The 15496-nt window shown below is 46.8% G+C and overlaps 1 long non-coding RNA gene across 1 annotated transcript in view; it reads left to right on the top strand.

The window, feature by feature from the left end:
* Positions 1–15496, top strand: part of LOC108449593 — a 75598-nt gene that overhangs the window by 47331 nt on the left and 12771 nt on the right. Inside the window, exon 3 of the long non-coding RNA XR_001865815.1 lies at positions 9876–10248. This is a non-coding gene — a long non-coding RNA (uncharacterized LOC108449593). The remainder of the gene's footprint in view (positions 1–9875; positions 10249–15496) is intronic.

Below are 15496 nucleotides of genomic sequence, written 5' to 3'. Positions count from 1 at the left end.
AGTGTGAATACTTCCAGCAAATACTGAAATAAATACACGTGTCCATCCCACATGAGTATATTCACGGCAGTAGGAGATAACTGCATTTGAAGGCATCAGCATCTTGTTACTCCTGCATAGCTTGTTGGTCAGGGAGCCTCGTGAAGTTGTCATGTCCTTTGACTGTTTCAGCTCATACCTGTATTGTCCCTGGTGTGTACCCAGCTTCAGCCGTGGGCTTCTCTCTTCAGCACCTAGTCAGAAACAGCTTGCCTTGGGTTTGCACTTGATGTTTCTAGCTGGTTCCTCTGGTGCTGCAGGATCGCACAGTAAGCCAGTCAGCTGAGAAGTGGGATCACTTCACCAAACTCAGTCCAGTTTTTTTGATAGCACACATATATACAGCTAGTCACTAAAAAACTAAAAGCCCAAGGCCACATTTGGTGGTTCATTCCTTTGGCAGCTCAGCAGTCCTTCTGCACTGCTACACCCAAAACCATCTCAGCAAAGGATGTTGCTGAACACACTTGCAATAGGGAACCCATCCAGCTGACATTTTTTCTCTCCCCTGGGTTGTTGTTCTGTAGATTTGGTTCCCCAATCCAGTTCGCAGTCTCGCATGGCAAACTGGCATGCACTGGCATGGCTGAGAGGGAGGAAGTAATGGAAACAATATCATGGGTTGGTCGCAGTGCCAGAAAGCTTGTGGGGGAGAGTCACAGGCCTAATCACATCAAAACCTTGGGAGCTGCAGCTGAACTGGGAACCTCCTCGGGCTTTGTGCCTGCCCTACTTCCCAGGGCAGTTTGGTTGATGATGATAAATGGGAAAGTCTCAGCACCCAGGTCCCTGCACACACAGCTTGTTCCTTTGTGCTCTTGCTTTTAAAGTTAACAGCACAAAATGTTAGAGATTGGAAGAGTGTTTGATAATTCTTTTCACATTCTCATATTTTTCTATATTTGAATCTCATCCTGATACTCTTCTGTCAGCACTGGTTCAGAGCAAGACCACCCCTGACAGATGTGAAGTTTGGGAGGAGCTAGGCTGAGTTCCAGGCTTGGTGCTGGATGCCACACTTAGGTTTTTTGTCCTTCTTGCCCCAGATGAGCCAAGATCCCCTCCCAGGAGCTGTGTTTCTGTTTGGCTTGTGTGGAGCTGGGTTTTGAATCTTTTGCGGACTATTCTCAGCAGTGGGTTGCTTGCCAACATCCTTGCTGCAGTGTGGAGATGGAACCATTGATATCCCTGCTCATTGCAGGGGCCTTGAACTAGATGGCCTTTAAAGGTCTCTTTCAACCCAAACTATTCTATGATTCTATGATCCCCAGTTCTGTGGTCCAACAGGTGATTATTTCTAACTGGCCTGAGGGAACTCCTTTTGCAGAAGGGGAGAACAGGCACATCCTTCCTCTCCCCAGCTTTCTTCCAGCATGTAGCATCCCTGAGATGCACTATTTCCCCTGGCTCAGTGTGCAGTAGCACCAAACCTTCTCTTTCTTTTGATCCAGGGCTCTTAACCGAGCAGCATGATACTCATGTGCTAGCCAAACAGCTTTGATTCTGCCGTGCAATGTGGTGTGCATGTGTCCAGGTTGACAGGGGCTGTAAACACCCATTTCCTTACAGAAGTTGAGAGTAAATGAAACCAAAGCTCATAATTGCAGTTTGGTGTATTTATTTATTTATTTTTCCTAATGGTCCATGTGTTTTTAGCACTTAATTTTTTTAACTTTTAGCACTGGATGCAAGGGGATGCTGCATCAGTGTGTACCTACAGTGTCCCTTGTTAGCTCACAGCTCTCATCTCAGGGGCAAGAGACGATGCTAACAGCAGCCAGGTCTCCAAAAGGTGTTTTCCTGTAAATCCTGGAGACGAATCACACTAATGGGAGGTGACTGGCTGCAAACTTGTGGCCAGAGGAAGACGGATTGTTTTGAGCAGGGGTGTTGTGACCTGAAACTTAGGCCTGTGGCTGGGTCACTGCCCTTCTTTCAAGTTGTTTTCACTGGGCTGGAGCTTTCTTGTTATGCATGGAGTTGCATCCAGGGAGGATCTGAAAGGTCGCTTAACCCTTTGCCTTCTGTGAAAGCAGAAAGAAACCATAATACAATAAATCCAAAGGAAGCCAACCATCCTCCAATAAAAAGACCCTGAAAGCTGAAAAAACCCCCAGAGGAGGATGCTGAGTTTATATTGCCTGTTCAGCAAATAGCCTGCATCTAAGTTGAGGTTGCAGCAAAGGTTTATACAGAAATTCAATGCCATTTGGGATGTAACACAGGTAATAGCGTTTTTTTTCCCCTCTTCTCTCTCCTCCCTTCATCTTTGCTCTAATGCATTTCACTGAATTACAGTGCAAATCCGTGGCTGTATAAATACCAAGTGGGGAGGGGGGGGAAATGCAGCAGAAACCACAGTCATTGTTCAGGCGTTTCTTTGATGTATTTCACCCGTGAATATAAACTGTGAGCCTTGTGGGATAGTTTTGGGCTAAAAGGGGCTTGAGACTGGTTTGTTGGGTGCCTTATAAAAACACTTCACAGGCATTTCACTTCCCATCCTTTCTCTCTTGATGCGTGTGCCTTGCAGGAAAGGTGCTTGTACTCTTGGCTCCAAAGATTAAACCCCTTTTACTGTGCAAATACTGCTTGGGATCCACAATTTATTCATATATTTAACACCTTGAAAGATATAAGTCCAGGTTCTGGCACTGCCAGATCCATGTTCTCCGCTAGCATCTTAGCTTTAACCAGGCTTGTTGGGGAAAACATGTTCCTCAGGCCAGATCCTACACCTGATGTTGGAGTCAGGAGTGGAACCATGCTGGCAGTGGTGGGTCTGCAGTGATGAAGGAAAGGACAGGGGGATTTGGCAGCTGGGCTTGTTTGTTTGTTTGGGAGTGCAGGGGGAGGACTAGTCTGTGATGCTTGGCAATAAATTTGGCCTGATACTTAAGTACCAGTTCCCAGGAAATTGCCATCAGAGTAATTAGCGTGTGCTGACTTATTTGTACAGTGATAACAGCAGGAAAGTATTGAAGCAGGAAAAACAAACACATTATTCATTTGAACCTTCAATCCACAGCCTTTACCTGACAGTTCACTATTTGCAATACACAGGTCTATTTTTAGGCTTCCAAGTCAGGTGAACTCTTCTTTCATCTTTGTTTTGCATTTTGGATTTTATTTTGCTGACATAAATTGGAAATGAATCTGTGCTTAGAGATAAACAAACCCAATTTAAAAATAAACATTTTGAATATTAAAGAGTCTGTGGAAGTGCTGAAGCTTCAGTATAAGGCTCTTGAAACTTGTGCCCTTGCAAGTGGGATGAAGGTGCTGCAGATGGCAGCTAGGGTAGGCAGGAGGAGCTCTCTGTGCTGCAGCTCTGGACAGTGGAATGTGATCCCTCTTTCTATCGGAAGTATTTGGTGTGAGCATCTTCTTTAGCCCAGGTTTCCCTGCTTGGTGGTGAGTGCTGCTTAGCCAGCCAGGTTAGAATTGTCCTTTGAGAGGTGAGCACTGAGGAGGAGGTTTAGTGACTTGGGTAATAATTATTGTTAATGGGACTGTGGGAGAGTGGCACAGGGTCACAGGAGTTTGTGGTTGTGAGGCATCTGAGGAGGATATTTGGGGCAGGGCAGCCTTAAATGTGTGAGTATATGGAAAAGCTGGTAGAGAGCAGGAGATGGGGGTGGGGGATGGGTGTGGAGAAATGTGTGGATTCGCCTTGGAATGGAAACAATGGGGATGAAAGTGTTTGCTATGCCTTTCCTTTCCTCCCCTCTCCTGCTTACCAGCCACCCGCAGAAGCAATTCCCTTCCAGGCACTTGTGCTAAATCCTTTGAAAGCTCCTCTTCTCCTTTGGCGATTATAAATACAGAAAAAAGGGTGGAGGCAGAAGACAGGCTGTCTGCAGGGGAAGAGAGCAGAGAGGCCCCAGGGTTTCTCCTGGAAGATGGATTTTGTGAGCAGCTGAGGAAATCAGTCAGAGCACCTCCCACAGCCAGCAGCTGTATCACAGGCACCCCTGGCCGAAAATGCAGCGCAGATAAATCAGAGTTAAAGTGCCTTTTTTAAATACCAAAGGCTTTTAAAGTATTTGAGCCAGCCATCAAAAAGGTGACTTACCATCTCCATATCTTGAGTTCTTTGCATGGAGCCTGCATGCCTACCTGGAAGGTGGGGCTTGGGCAAACACCTAGCAGTACTGCTCAAATCAAAGGTAAGAGTGAAACTTGTGACCTCCCTTATGCAAGATTCAGACTGGGTGACCCAATGGTCCTTAAAGTCTTAGGCAGTGATTGCCATGCTTTGAAGCCCCAGAAGTTCATCCCCATCCCTGGTTCCCCCTGTGTTTTCCAGCTACCAAGTGCAGGTTTAGGGCTGGTGGAGGCTGGATTTTGACTGGAGCCTCCAGGTTTTCTAGGGAGCAGCTCCTTGATTTTTGTGCCACAGGCTGGTTATCCTTTTAATCCTATGGCTGTCACAGTGAGCCCCCCCCACATTTTAAGCCCTAAAGGAAGAAGAGGCAGGAGTGAGGGAAGGGATTGCAAATGCAGTACCATGAACCAGTACCATGATGCTGAAAACTTTAAACAAACCATCCAGGAGATGAAATTTGCTTTCTGTTTGCAGGGAGGGCTTTCCAGCTCTTAGAGAGAGAATGCAGTCAGGGACTATATCCTGGGATATGCTTTTGAGGCTTAGAGGAACCCAGCAGATGTGAAGATCCTGGAATCAAGAAGCACAAAGAGAACCTGAAAGCATAATTATGTTAAACATCAATGGGCGGTTTCAGAGTGTCAGAACCGGGAGCTTCATTCCTTTGGCTCAAGTGCTTGTAGTCAGGAAAGTTTTGTGTGCCTTTCATAGAGCCACAGACTGGCCCAGACTGGAAGGGATCGTCCAGTCCAATCTTTTGTGGGAGGGGAGCCAAGGTGATTGTAGCAACCTTGTCCAGTTGTATCTTGAAAACCTCCAGTGATGGAAACTCCACCTGGGGAGGTTATTCCAGTGAGTGATTGTTCTCACTGTAAACTGCTTATGTCTTATCTTATGTTTTGTTTCTGCTCTGTGAGTATAATTTTTTTACTCTCTTTTGTCTGGATATGAATTTTCCTGGTTTTTTAAAAAACCAGCAGAATGGGTTTCTTGGTATAACAGCATTTAGTTTTACTGCTTGTGGTATGGATCTGGCACTTCTGCTGCTCTTCAAAATCCACATCTGGATAGTGATGGGATGCAGAGGACCTTTGGATGGGGCAGGGATGTCTGGGGCTGGACAAGCCTGACCACTGATAATGGGGCATCTTGTTCTTCGTACCAACAATAATTGTGCCTCTTGTTCTTTGTACCTCATTGATTTCTAGGCTTTAAGGTCATGGTGCTTGTTTAATCTGACCTGCTGTATAACAGAGGTTCCTTGAATTAATTTCCACTCCACAGTCAGCAGTTGTGAATGGAACCAAGCATACATTTTTGGGGGAGCAAGACAAGCAAGGTGGAAGCATCCCGTCTTACTGAAAAAATTGCCAGTGCTGGATCCTTGGCCATGCCAGTTGGATTACTTTTCTCTCTGTAAATTACTTGCAGTGTTGAAAAATGGTATAGTTTCTGGTTTGTTTTCTGTTGAGCTTCAACTTTCAACCTTTGGTCTCATTATGCCTTTGTCTGGCAGGCTGAGAGCACTCTTCTGACAGGTACCTACAGGCTGTGAGGTGCCTTTTAACTTTCTCTTTGATTGACTTCCTTGAGCTCCTTGCTACAAGCCTGGGTTTGTTCTTGTGGTTGTCCTCTGAACTCTCTCCAGTTTTTCCAGCAGTATTCTTGAAGTGTGGGTACAAGTATTAAACCTCACACTCCCATCAGCTGTGCCAGCCCAAGGCCCGAAGATAACACAGCCTTTCTGCTGGTACGTGACATCCCTCGTCTGTGGAGCCAAGCACCATGGACCTGCCTTGCGAGCTCACGTTGGGCTTATTATGCCTCTTACCTCAGCCAGTCCTTTAGGTCTTGTATGTTTAAAAAGTTTCCGTGCACCCATTTCTTTAATATGCCAAGCATCTCTTTAATCTTTTTGATGGTTTTTTTTTTTCTTGATTTACATTCTGAAAGGAATTTTAGTCCAGCCTTTCTCACTGTACCAGCCACACGTCAAAAATCTTTACAAAGCTGAGAGCTGCTAGGAACGTGTTTTACAGAGCTGGGGGAAAGAAAGTAGTTCACAAGAGGGAGGTAACACTGAGATGTATCTCCAGTGCATGGTGGGACAGGACAGATGCATGGCTCTGGCTCCAGAGTCCTGCAGGCTTTTTTGACCTCTTCAGCTCTTGGTGGATTGTTTTCTCCCATGGCGATTAACTATGGAGATGGTTAACCTGCAAGCCCTGTGCCAGCCAAACCTGTCATTGCTGGCTATGGAGTGTAGCACCAAGCTTCTTGCCTGGGGGTCATGGACTGGCTGCCCCCATTGGGGGTTTGGGTCAGTGTTGGTGAATTTCTCGATATTAGATGCAGAGAGCTGGCTGTATTTCCAATCGAGGTGTTTTTATTATTGGTTCTATGTTGTTTCTCATGTATAATGATTCAGAGGAAACAGAGGTGTTGATCTGATGGGGAACCTAGAAAGCTTTTTGATAATAACATCCAGATGTTTTCTTAGCACATCTGCTTAAGCCACTGTTGAAGTCAATGCCTTCAGCAGTGCTGCTGGTGTGTTTTACTGCCTGCTGCTGTGTGTGATGCTAATTTATGAGTAATGCAGAAATGGAGGAGGGGGAAGTTTAGCAGCAGAAGCAGGGACAACCAGCTGCCAAGGAAGCGTGGGAAAGGAAGGCAGTCCAGACTGTAACCCAAATTATTCTTGCTTTTACCATTTGGGTAGGCTGTTTGGAAGTAGTCTTGCATGTAATTGTAAGTACTATTCCCCAGGTTTGCCTGGTTACAGGTCACTGTGTACCTGTGCTGTTGCAATTCAGCCATGAAGGCAAGACATTTGTCTGTCTGAGCACTGACTTCAGCTGAGAGCAGGGCAAGCTCTCCTTGTGCAGCGACTGATGTGTGAAAAGATACTCCTGCCTGTCCCCTCATTAGTGGGAAGCTGTTTCTCGCCCGGGTTGTATCTGTTTAGCACTCAACACTGCCTTGCTAATCCCTGTGCCAGGATTGTCAGCATGTGGTGTTCCTCCAGGGAGGGTCAGCTTTGGGACAGCTCAGCTGCCTCATGCCAGGGCTTTGGGCAGCCAGGATGCTACTGGGAGCTGTGTCACTGTGTCAGCGTTGTGCCTACCCAAGGGAATATTGCCAGCAGCCTGAGGATAACGCTCCATAATTCCCACTACAATGGCTCAGGGCACTGGGAATTATGGAGCGTTATCCTCAGGCTGCTGGCAATATTCCCTTGGGTAGGGCTGTCGTGGGTTAGCAGTGTCTTTTTAGGCTGCTCACTGCAAGCCCTGGGTCACAGTCCGTCCGATATGGACTCAGATATGGTGTGCACGGCAGCTCCTTACACCACACTGCTCTTCCTCCCTCTTCCTCAATGACTTCTGCTGGTGGCTGATTTTCAGTGTCACAGAGAGCGTGTCTTCAGAGCAGACCAGTTTGTGGTGCTCACTGCAAAGTACTGATGTGGATGCCTGGTCTTGAAAGGTGATAGCAGCCACAAGGTCTTTGAAGAAGAACAGAATCTCATAACCCCGTATGAGGGCTAGTGTGTCACCTCCATCTAGGGGCGGTGAGGTGATGTTGGAGGTTGTGCAGGTTAAAATGCGGGAAGAAGGTGGAAGCGTGTGGTTGGGGTGTGGCAAAGCCCTTCTGTGAGGAGATGTTGGTGTGGTAGGTGCCTGTGAGATGAATGGCCCAAAGGCATAGATCTCATCCTACTCCTGTCCCTTCCTCTCTAATGCGTGACTCGGCACCATGAACTGGCCAAGGATGGGCCATCAGGTGCTCTTGGTTACGTGGCACAAAGCAGCCCAGCCGGGTGATTCACAGGGTGGAGGTGGACATTGTACAGCCCTAGAGGAGCCTGCAGCGCCTTGGTTTGTGTGTGTGGTCCTTCAGAGAGTAAAGGCCCTGAAACAGCACTGCAGGTGTTGAAGCAGGAGAGACACTGTTTTAAATGTTTGCCTCATGAACACAGAAAGCAGCAAGAGATGGTCAGAGAGACCCTTTTCTGGACCTGTGAATATCACTGCCACCCTCATGGCTTGGGGCCTGTTTCCAGTTCCCATCTTCTTAGCTGTACTTCTCATGCTCCCAGGGAGTGCCAAAGCCATTTGCCTCCACCACACCAGCTATTATCTTGTTTCTTCTGGCAGTGAACCATGCTGCTTGGCTTCCTTAGCGAAGGTGTGTTTGAGCATCAGTGGCTTTTTATCTCCTGTGCCACATCCTGCACCCAAGGAAGGGGTTTCTTTAGCAGCATAGACCAGCCCTCCTGCTTCTCATAGAATCATATGATAGAAAGGCCTGGGTTGGAAGGGACTGTAGAGATCATCTATTTCAACCCCCCTGCCATGGGCAGGGGCCCCACTTCACTGTGGGTTTCTGTAACGAGGAGCATTAAATTTGGGTAGGACCAAACATCCATTGATATAAGAGAGCTCTTCTTTTATGAGGCTAAATTACAAGTTATTTCCAGCTGCCTCCTAAACCTGAGTTAGTTTCTATGTCATCTGCCCTGGCAATCCTTTTCAGTTGCTGCGTTGGAGTTAGTTTGCAGGTTGTTCCTAATGGGATAGGGCTGCTGGCCTCTTCTTCTGCAGCTCTTCCCACCCAAAGAAACCTTGTAGACATCTCCATTGTGTTGCTTCTCCATCTCTTTCAAATGTCCGCTGAACACAGATAAAGGCAGCTTCTTTCTTTCTCAGGACCATTACGTTGGGCTCCTTGTGTCTGGCCAGTGTCCACTGGAGGAGCTCCTGGACATCATGAAAGTCTTTAGATAAAGTACCTAAATGCTGTGTTTCTGTTTCTCTCTGTACACACACACAAAAAAATTGCTATTTTTAATAAAACTTAGAATTTAATCTAGATATGCTTTCTGGAGTAGTATGTTACATGCAGCAGAGCAATGTCTACATTAGTGTTAATCAGCACACAGTGTAGTCATTTTGCTAGTCTGTGAGAGTCTGTAGTTGAACACTGAAATTGTCTTAGGGTAGAATTTACATTTAAGCTAACTATATTGTATTGTGTATTAAAATCCACTTAATTTGATTAAAGTAGCTCAATGTTTCCTTTGTCAGCATTTGAGCTGTGACTTTGTCACTAATCCGGTGCCGTGTTGCAGTTGAATGCACCCTCAGGAGACAGTCAGCTTCAGTAAGTCCTCCTTTTTGGGAAAAGTATAGTAAAAATTTGGAGAGGAGAGGGTTGGCTACTGACAGTACATCTAAACTTTCTGACTCGGTCTGCATTTTGGTTTGTATTTGAAAGGAGTCTTTGTTTCTAATGGAAGTTATAATACAAAATGTAAAAGTTTATGACTCCAAAGGGAAATTTTCCAGCTGTTGAAACAAAGTGCTTCAACTCAAAATGAGTTGCAATTTAGCAACCTTCAAAATTTCAAGATTTTTATATTCCTTCCCACTTACTCAGGATGATAGAAAAGAAAAGCAAGATCTTTAAATCCCATAAGGATTATAGAACTGGATTTTTTAGCTTTCTTTGACATCTCTTGTTCATCTCTGTTTGAGTAGTACCTTCTGTTGTCTGAGTCTTGAGGCAACAACAAGATGTTCTTTTGTCAGTACTGCAAGGTCGGGGTGTCCTTTGAAGGGTGAACCAGACATCACTCTCTTGATACTAATAGCAATGATGTATAAAACCTGAAGGTTTGTCAATCTGTACTGATCCAGATAATAAAACTGTGTTTTCATCATAGGTTATCCACTGCTTGGATGATGAAGCTTGATGAGCTGCGATTTGGCTTGGATTACAGTATTTCAGAAGACTTTCTGAACTTGCCAGGCAACCCTCCCCCTAGACTTTGGGGACAGAGGAGCTTAAATTTATATCTCCAGTGTCACAAAAGGAGAAAGAGCAGAGTTGGCTGCTTTGCACAAGTAATGAAAATCAATGCTGTGTTGCTCTTGGGAGGAATGCTCAAAAGGAGAAAAGCCTGGCATATAGATCTTTGTTTAGAGACAGATTTTGCCTGGGAAGAGTGTGCCCAGGGGAAGATACAGGAAGGAGAAGAGGTGATGCTACAAGCCAGCTTGCTGACCTCCAGGGTGGGACTGAAGCTTTGTAACAAGGTAAGAAAAAAAAATAAACCCAAAACATTTTCTTTCCTTTGTACCTCACTCAAGTATCCATCGGACAAGAAGTGGGATGAGTAATGAGTCCATGCATTGAGTACTTTCTCCTGCTGACCCCCAGTCTCTCTCCTGTTCTCCTGGACACTTCCTGTGTCCTGCATCACCCATGCCTTGAGTAGGCTTCATGTAAAAATCATCAGCAAATCTCGACTGCCTTAGTCGTCCCCATATCTAAGACTTAATTTTTCAAGCATCTCTGCAGACACACACACACACACACACACACACACACACGAAATGTGCTGTTTCTGGAGGACCCTTGTGCCTTTACTTTATGCCTGAGGAACTTGCTGCTCTGTTGTTGGCAGTGAGGATATTAAGTCCCTCACACTGTTTGCACTGCACTCTTTGCAGCTCCAGAGCATGACAGTGATGTATTTTCCAAATGGATGAGATACAGAGAGAGCTGAAATGTATGGGCTTATCACATTGCTTTGGACAAAACCACAAGAGGAGAAAGACAGGAAATAGAGCAAAATTACCTGTTTTCAATTTACTGCCTTCGGGGAACTGAAAAACATTTGTTGTGGAAAAGAAAGTTGAAGCTTGATTTAGCTTTTAGCTTTGTTCCTGCTGTGGATGTTTTTCCTCATAAACGTTCATGGCTCCTCCCATGTTGGACCCTGGGCTCTGGAGTGCTGGAAGCATTCCTTGGAAGAGAAGGCTGGCCATGATGACAGAGGGGTGTCAGGCTTGGTCTGTTCCAGCAATACAACTCCAGGGGCATGAGGGACATGTGGCTTTCCTCTGCTGCACTTTGTGCACGCTGTGGTTCATCTGATGGCTGTGTGGTGGTGAGGGTGGAAAGAGTTCATCAGACTCTTCCTCTGAGGCTGGTATGTGTGATGTTGCCATGAAGGCCATGCCAGTGTGTGCATGGTGACCTATATTGTCATTACAGTATTCCCTAATAAATTTGGAAATGATGAAAAATGCTGAATTGAACTCCACTGAGATGAAAATCCCCTCCTTTTCTTTAGATCAGAGATTTCCTGGCTGTCCCTCAGCCTTGTGTCTCAGCACTGAGCTGGAAGGACCATCACTTTGTATTAGAAGTTTTTAACCTCTGTGACTATTCAGTTTTTGGATTAACTGCTGATTTCTCCAGTGAGAATGCCAGTGACGTGGGTAGATACGGGGATGGGAAGATACCACTGTCTAGGAAGCAACAATGATTTCACAGTAGTGAAGACACTATCTGTGGCTAAGTGAGTAGTTGCTACATTTCTAAAGCAGATTTGAATCAGAGAATCAAAGTCTGGGTCTAGCTCAGTTCCTTGGAAGAACCAAATTCAAGTATTTGTACGTTGAGCCTAAGTTTCTGTTTCAGGGTGGATGTTTAGGTGTTAATCTTTCGTTTGAGAGTGAAATTCCCCCATTTAAAGGTAGTGGTGAGAAAATGTGTGGTACACGTTGAACAGCAGCTGCACTGTTGAAGATGAAAAGGTGTAGAATTGGCTGTGAAGAGCGAGACCATCTAGCTTGATACCTTCCTTGATTATAGCTAAGAGAGGAAAGAGTATAAGAAACATGCTCTAGGGATCAGGCTTCCTCAGCAGATCCTTGTGGTTAAATCTGCTGAGTGTTTCTTGGGAGTGTCCTTTATGTCCATTTGTCCCCATGGATCAGATGCTCCTGTCATGCTCAGGTTACAGAGTTCATTACTCTGAGCAACCCAAACCATGCAGTGTCTGGCCCAGTATCATGTTTTTATGAATTAGCCAAGGTCACCTAAATCAGAGGTGCTAGGTTGGACTCAGCCAGGGAACATCACAGCACCTGGTGGGCTGATGGTCCTCCTCTAGTGACCGGAAGATTGGAGTTCACCCTCAGTCCTGTGTAGTTCTGTCATTTAACCCCTCCACTTTTTCCACTGGAAAGCATCTACTGGCACTTCATACAGAGCCCCAGTCGTACCTGTGGGTGTGAATTCCTGTGTAACAAGTAGGTTTTAATGAGAAGAACAGACCTTAAAAAATCCTGTGCAGCTCAGTCTTCAATTAGTCATGTAGGACTGCTGTCTCCTTGGTGCCTTGATGCTTAAAGGAGAGAGATGCAACCCCTTGTATCTCACAGGAGCCTCTTCCAGGTCTCCAAAGAAGAATAGAGTGTAATTTGGCACTTACTATTTCATTGCATCAGCTTTTCTGGGTCTGGGAGTGCTCTTAGCACAAGCAAATAAATTACCTGTTTCATTTTGCTGCATGCTCTGCAGCCAGCCATATGTTTGAGGCTGATAGAGATTCTTATCTCATGGGCTAAAATTACTGAATGGAGGATGACATTTCTTATCAAGGGCTTTGCTGAATCAGAGAGCAGCCCTGGCACCCAGCTCTGAGACACTGCTCCTCTTTGTCCAGCCTCCCAGCCCAGCAATAAATGGATTTGTGTCTGTAGGTCAGAGGCGCTTGTGTCAAGGTTTTGTTGCAGATCGAAGCTCTGAGGATTGTCTGTGTGCCTGCTAGGACGTGGGATTGAGGAGGGGAAGTGAGACTGTGACTAAAGCAGGGCGTCTTAGAGCTGTGCAAATGTATCTTCACTTGGAAGTCCTTGTAGGCACAGCTGCTAACTTTGGGCTTCACATCCAGGGACCCTCTTCTCCCAGTGCCCAAAGGCTTTGCTTCCATTTCCGTGGTGTGAAAAGCCATCCCCTCCTACTGACAGCAGTAGCTTTTCTCCAGACTTAGAGCTTGCATCTGTCCATCCTCCCACCTCTTTTAAGGACAGGTTGTTTTCCTTCCTCTCCTTCCATTTCTGTCTTTGAAGGTTACCTGGTAGCTGCTAATGAGTCAAGGGGTTTTCTGGGGTATTTATCAGGTAGGAGAGAGACAGAGAAGCTTCTCCTTGCATCTTCTTCCCACCCAGCACCTTCTTTTTGCTTTCTCTTTGCCTCTTAGTGCAGAACTGACTGGGATGTTCAGCTTCTGCAATGAATCTGAGCAAAGCTCTTGATGGAGAGTGGAGGGACTCTCCAGTGACTTGGTGAACTGTCCTTTCCCCTAATTGAGCCCTGTCCACAAAGGCAAGTTTGTTCCTAGGAGCCCTCCTGGGCAGGAAGCAAGACTAGCCACCCAAGCACGGTCAAATGGAAAAGGCATCTCTGAATTAAAATGTTTTTTCCTCACAGGAGGGTGTGTTCTGCAGGACAATACTCTTGTACTGTTGTACTAAGGGCAGGGTCATCTTCTCAGATCAAAAGAAATCTGGTAAAACACTGATGGAGAGAGACGTAATGTGCACCATCGATTTCTTCTGCTAAGCGGTCTCAAATGAGTTTTTCAGTTTATCTGTGACCGTGGCAAGGTGCTTCACTTCCCCTTTAATTACAAGTATCTTCAAGTTGGCCTGTGGCAGCCATTTAATGCACAGCAAGAGCTCAAATCCCAGGTGCCCAGCAGAAGCCATTCTGTAGGTCGGTATAAGAGTGGTAACTGTGCCCAGTATGGTGAGGACATTGTGGCTGAAGGTCCCACTATGTGCACCCTTCCTGGCTCAACCCTGGCTTGCTCTTGAAAGCATGGGACACATCTTTGAGTGATGCTGCCCAGAGAAGACCACTTTATTTCAGAGCCAAACCACCAGCTCTGCTTTCTGCAGTGCCCCATGAGATGCCCAGAGATAACAGCCCTCTGTGGCGTGGCAGTGGGCCAGGGCTGTGCTCTGGGTGACTCCTTGGGGAGGCTCCTCTGCCATCTGCAGCAGCCGTCATCTTCATCAGCCTGCAAGAAACGCTGGGGCTGATGGGTGCAGCATCCCCAGGGTGCCCCATCTCCAAGTTAGGCTGGCAGGGGTCAGAGAGTAGGACAGTGCCACACTTCTTGTCGATGGCACCTCTGGGGATGTGCAGCCATCTTCCTTCTCTTGAAACACCATCCACAACCTGATTTTCAGGTTTTTCTATGTCCTTCCTTCCATTCTGATGGTGCAGCCCAGCACCCATCACAGCTTGCAGCACAGGGGTCCCAGGCACCTGCAGGTGCTGTCACATGTGGGCTGGGTCCTCCTTCCTTCAGACATTTTCTGTTCATCATTTTCCCCCTGAATCATGCTGAGTCACCCTGACCTCATCGGTGACCTCAATGGAGCAACCTCAGGCCTGCCCATCAGCCTCTGGCCTTGCACCAGCACTTGAGCAACCAGTGCCCTGAGGTCATGCTGGGATGGAGGTCTTCAGGGCATTGGATGACCAGCTTCGCTCCCCAGCAGTGCCCACATGCCATCGCACCACAGTCATGCTTTGCCCCATTACTGGGCTCCTGCTGAGGTGGCTGTTTATCACCTGTTTGCCTTGGATGCAGTGCTCTCCTGTCCTGTGGGAATGGGTAGTTGCCTCAGCAGGGGATTGGGGAGATTATGGGGAAGTGCTGTGTTGAGGGTTAGTGACCATCTGAGGTGACCAGCTGGTAGCTCCCAGTTGTCAGCCTGGCCTGTCCCTCTGGGTGCCTGCTTTTAATGCAATTGCAGGATCATGTTTGATTTGCTAAAAGAAAGAGGAGAGGGGTTTCCCTCCAACTGCCAACTGCATGCTCTGTCCATTTTCTCAGGCGTTGTGTCTGGCTGTGACTTCTGAATTGCTGGAGATAACCTCGTGAGCTGGGCTGGGGCAGCGTACCCACAGCGTGCACCTCGCATACCCACAGAGTGCACCCCAGATGCCCGTGGTGTGCACCCTGTATGTGTACAGCATGCACCCTACACACTCTCATTAAGTGTCCTGCACACCCTCGACATGCAGCCCATGCACCTGTGGCATCGTGGCATGTACCCCACACACCCAGCATACCCAGTTCCATGCAGACTGCAAGCTTGTCAAGATTATGTCCTGGGTGGCAATGCTTGAGGTGATGAGGAGAGCTCACATCTTTGCTTTCAGTTCCCAGACTGAGTTTGCAGTTGGAAAAAAAAAAGCAAACCCTCTCATTTTATTTGTCAGCTGAGGCAATTCTTTTTCTAGAAGCTACTAAGGCACAGTCAATCTGGAACCCGCAGTGCTCTTGCTAGAAACCATTATCTGGGTTAGGCTGACACACTCATAATAGGAAGGTTGAAGTGGCTCTCACACATGGCTGGAACGTTGTCAGTGCCCAGTTTTGGTCCTGCTCAGGTGCAGCCATGGGTGATGTAGTGGCAGAGGCCTCTGGAGCAGCCACAGCCCCCCTGTTGGAGCTGCAGGTGATGGGGGACT

Source organism: Corvus brachyrhynchos, unplaced genomic scaffold (assembly GCF_000691975.1).
Source record: "Corvus brachyrhynchos isolate BGI_N302 unplaced genomic scaffold, ASM69197v1 scaffold28, whole genome shotgun sequence".
NCBI lineage: Eukaryota > Metazoa > Chordata > Aves > Passeriformes > Corvidae > Corvus > Corvus brachyrhynchos.
This window is presented reverse-complemented; position numbering and strand designations above follow the sequence as displayed.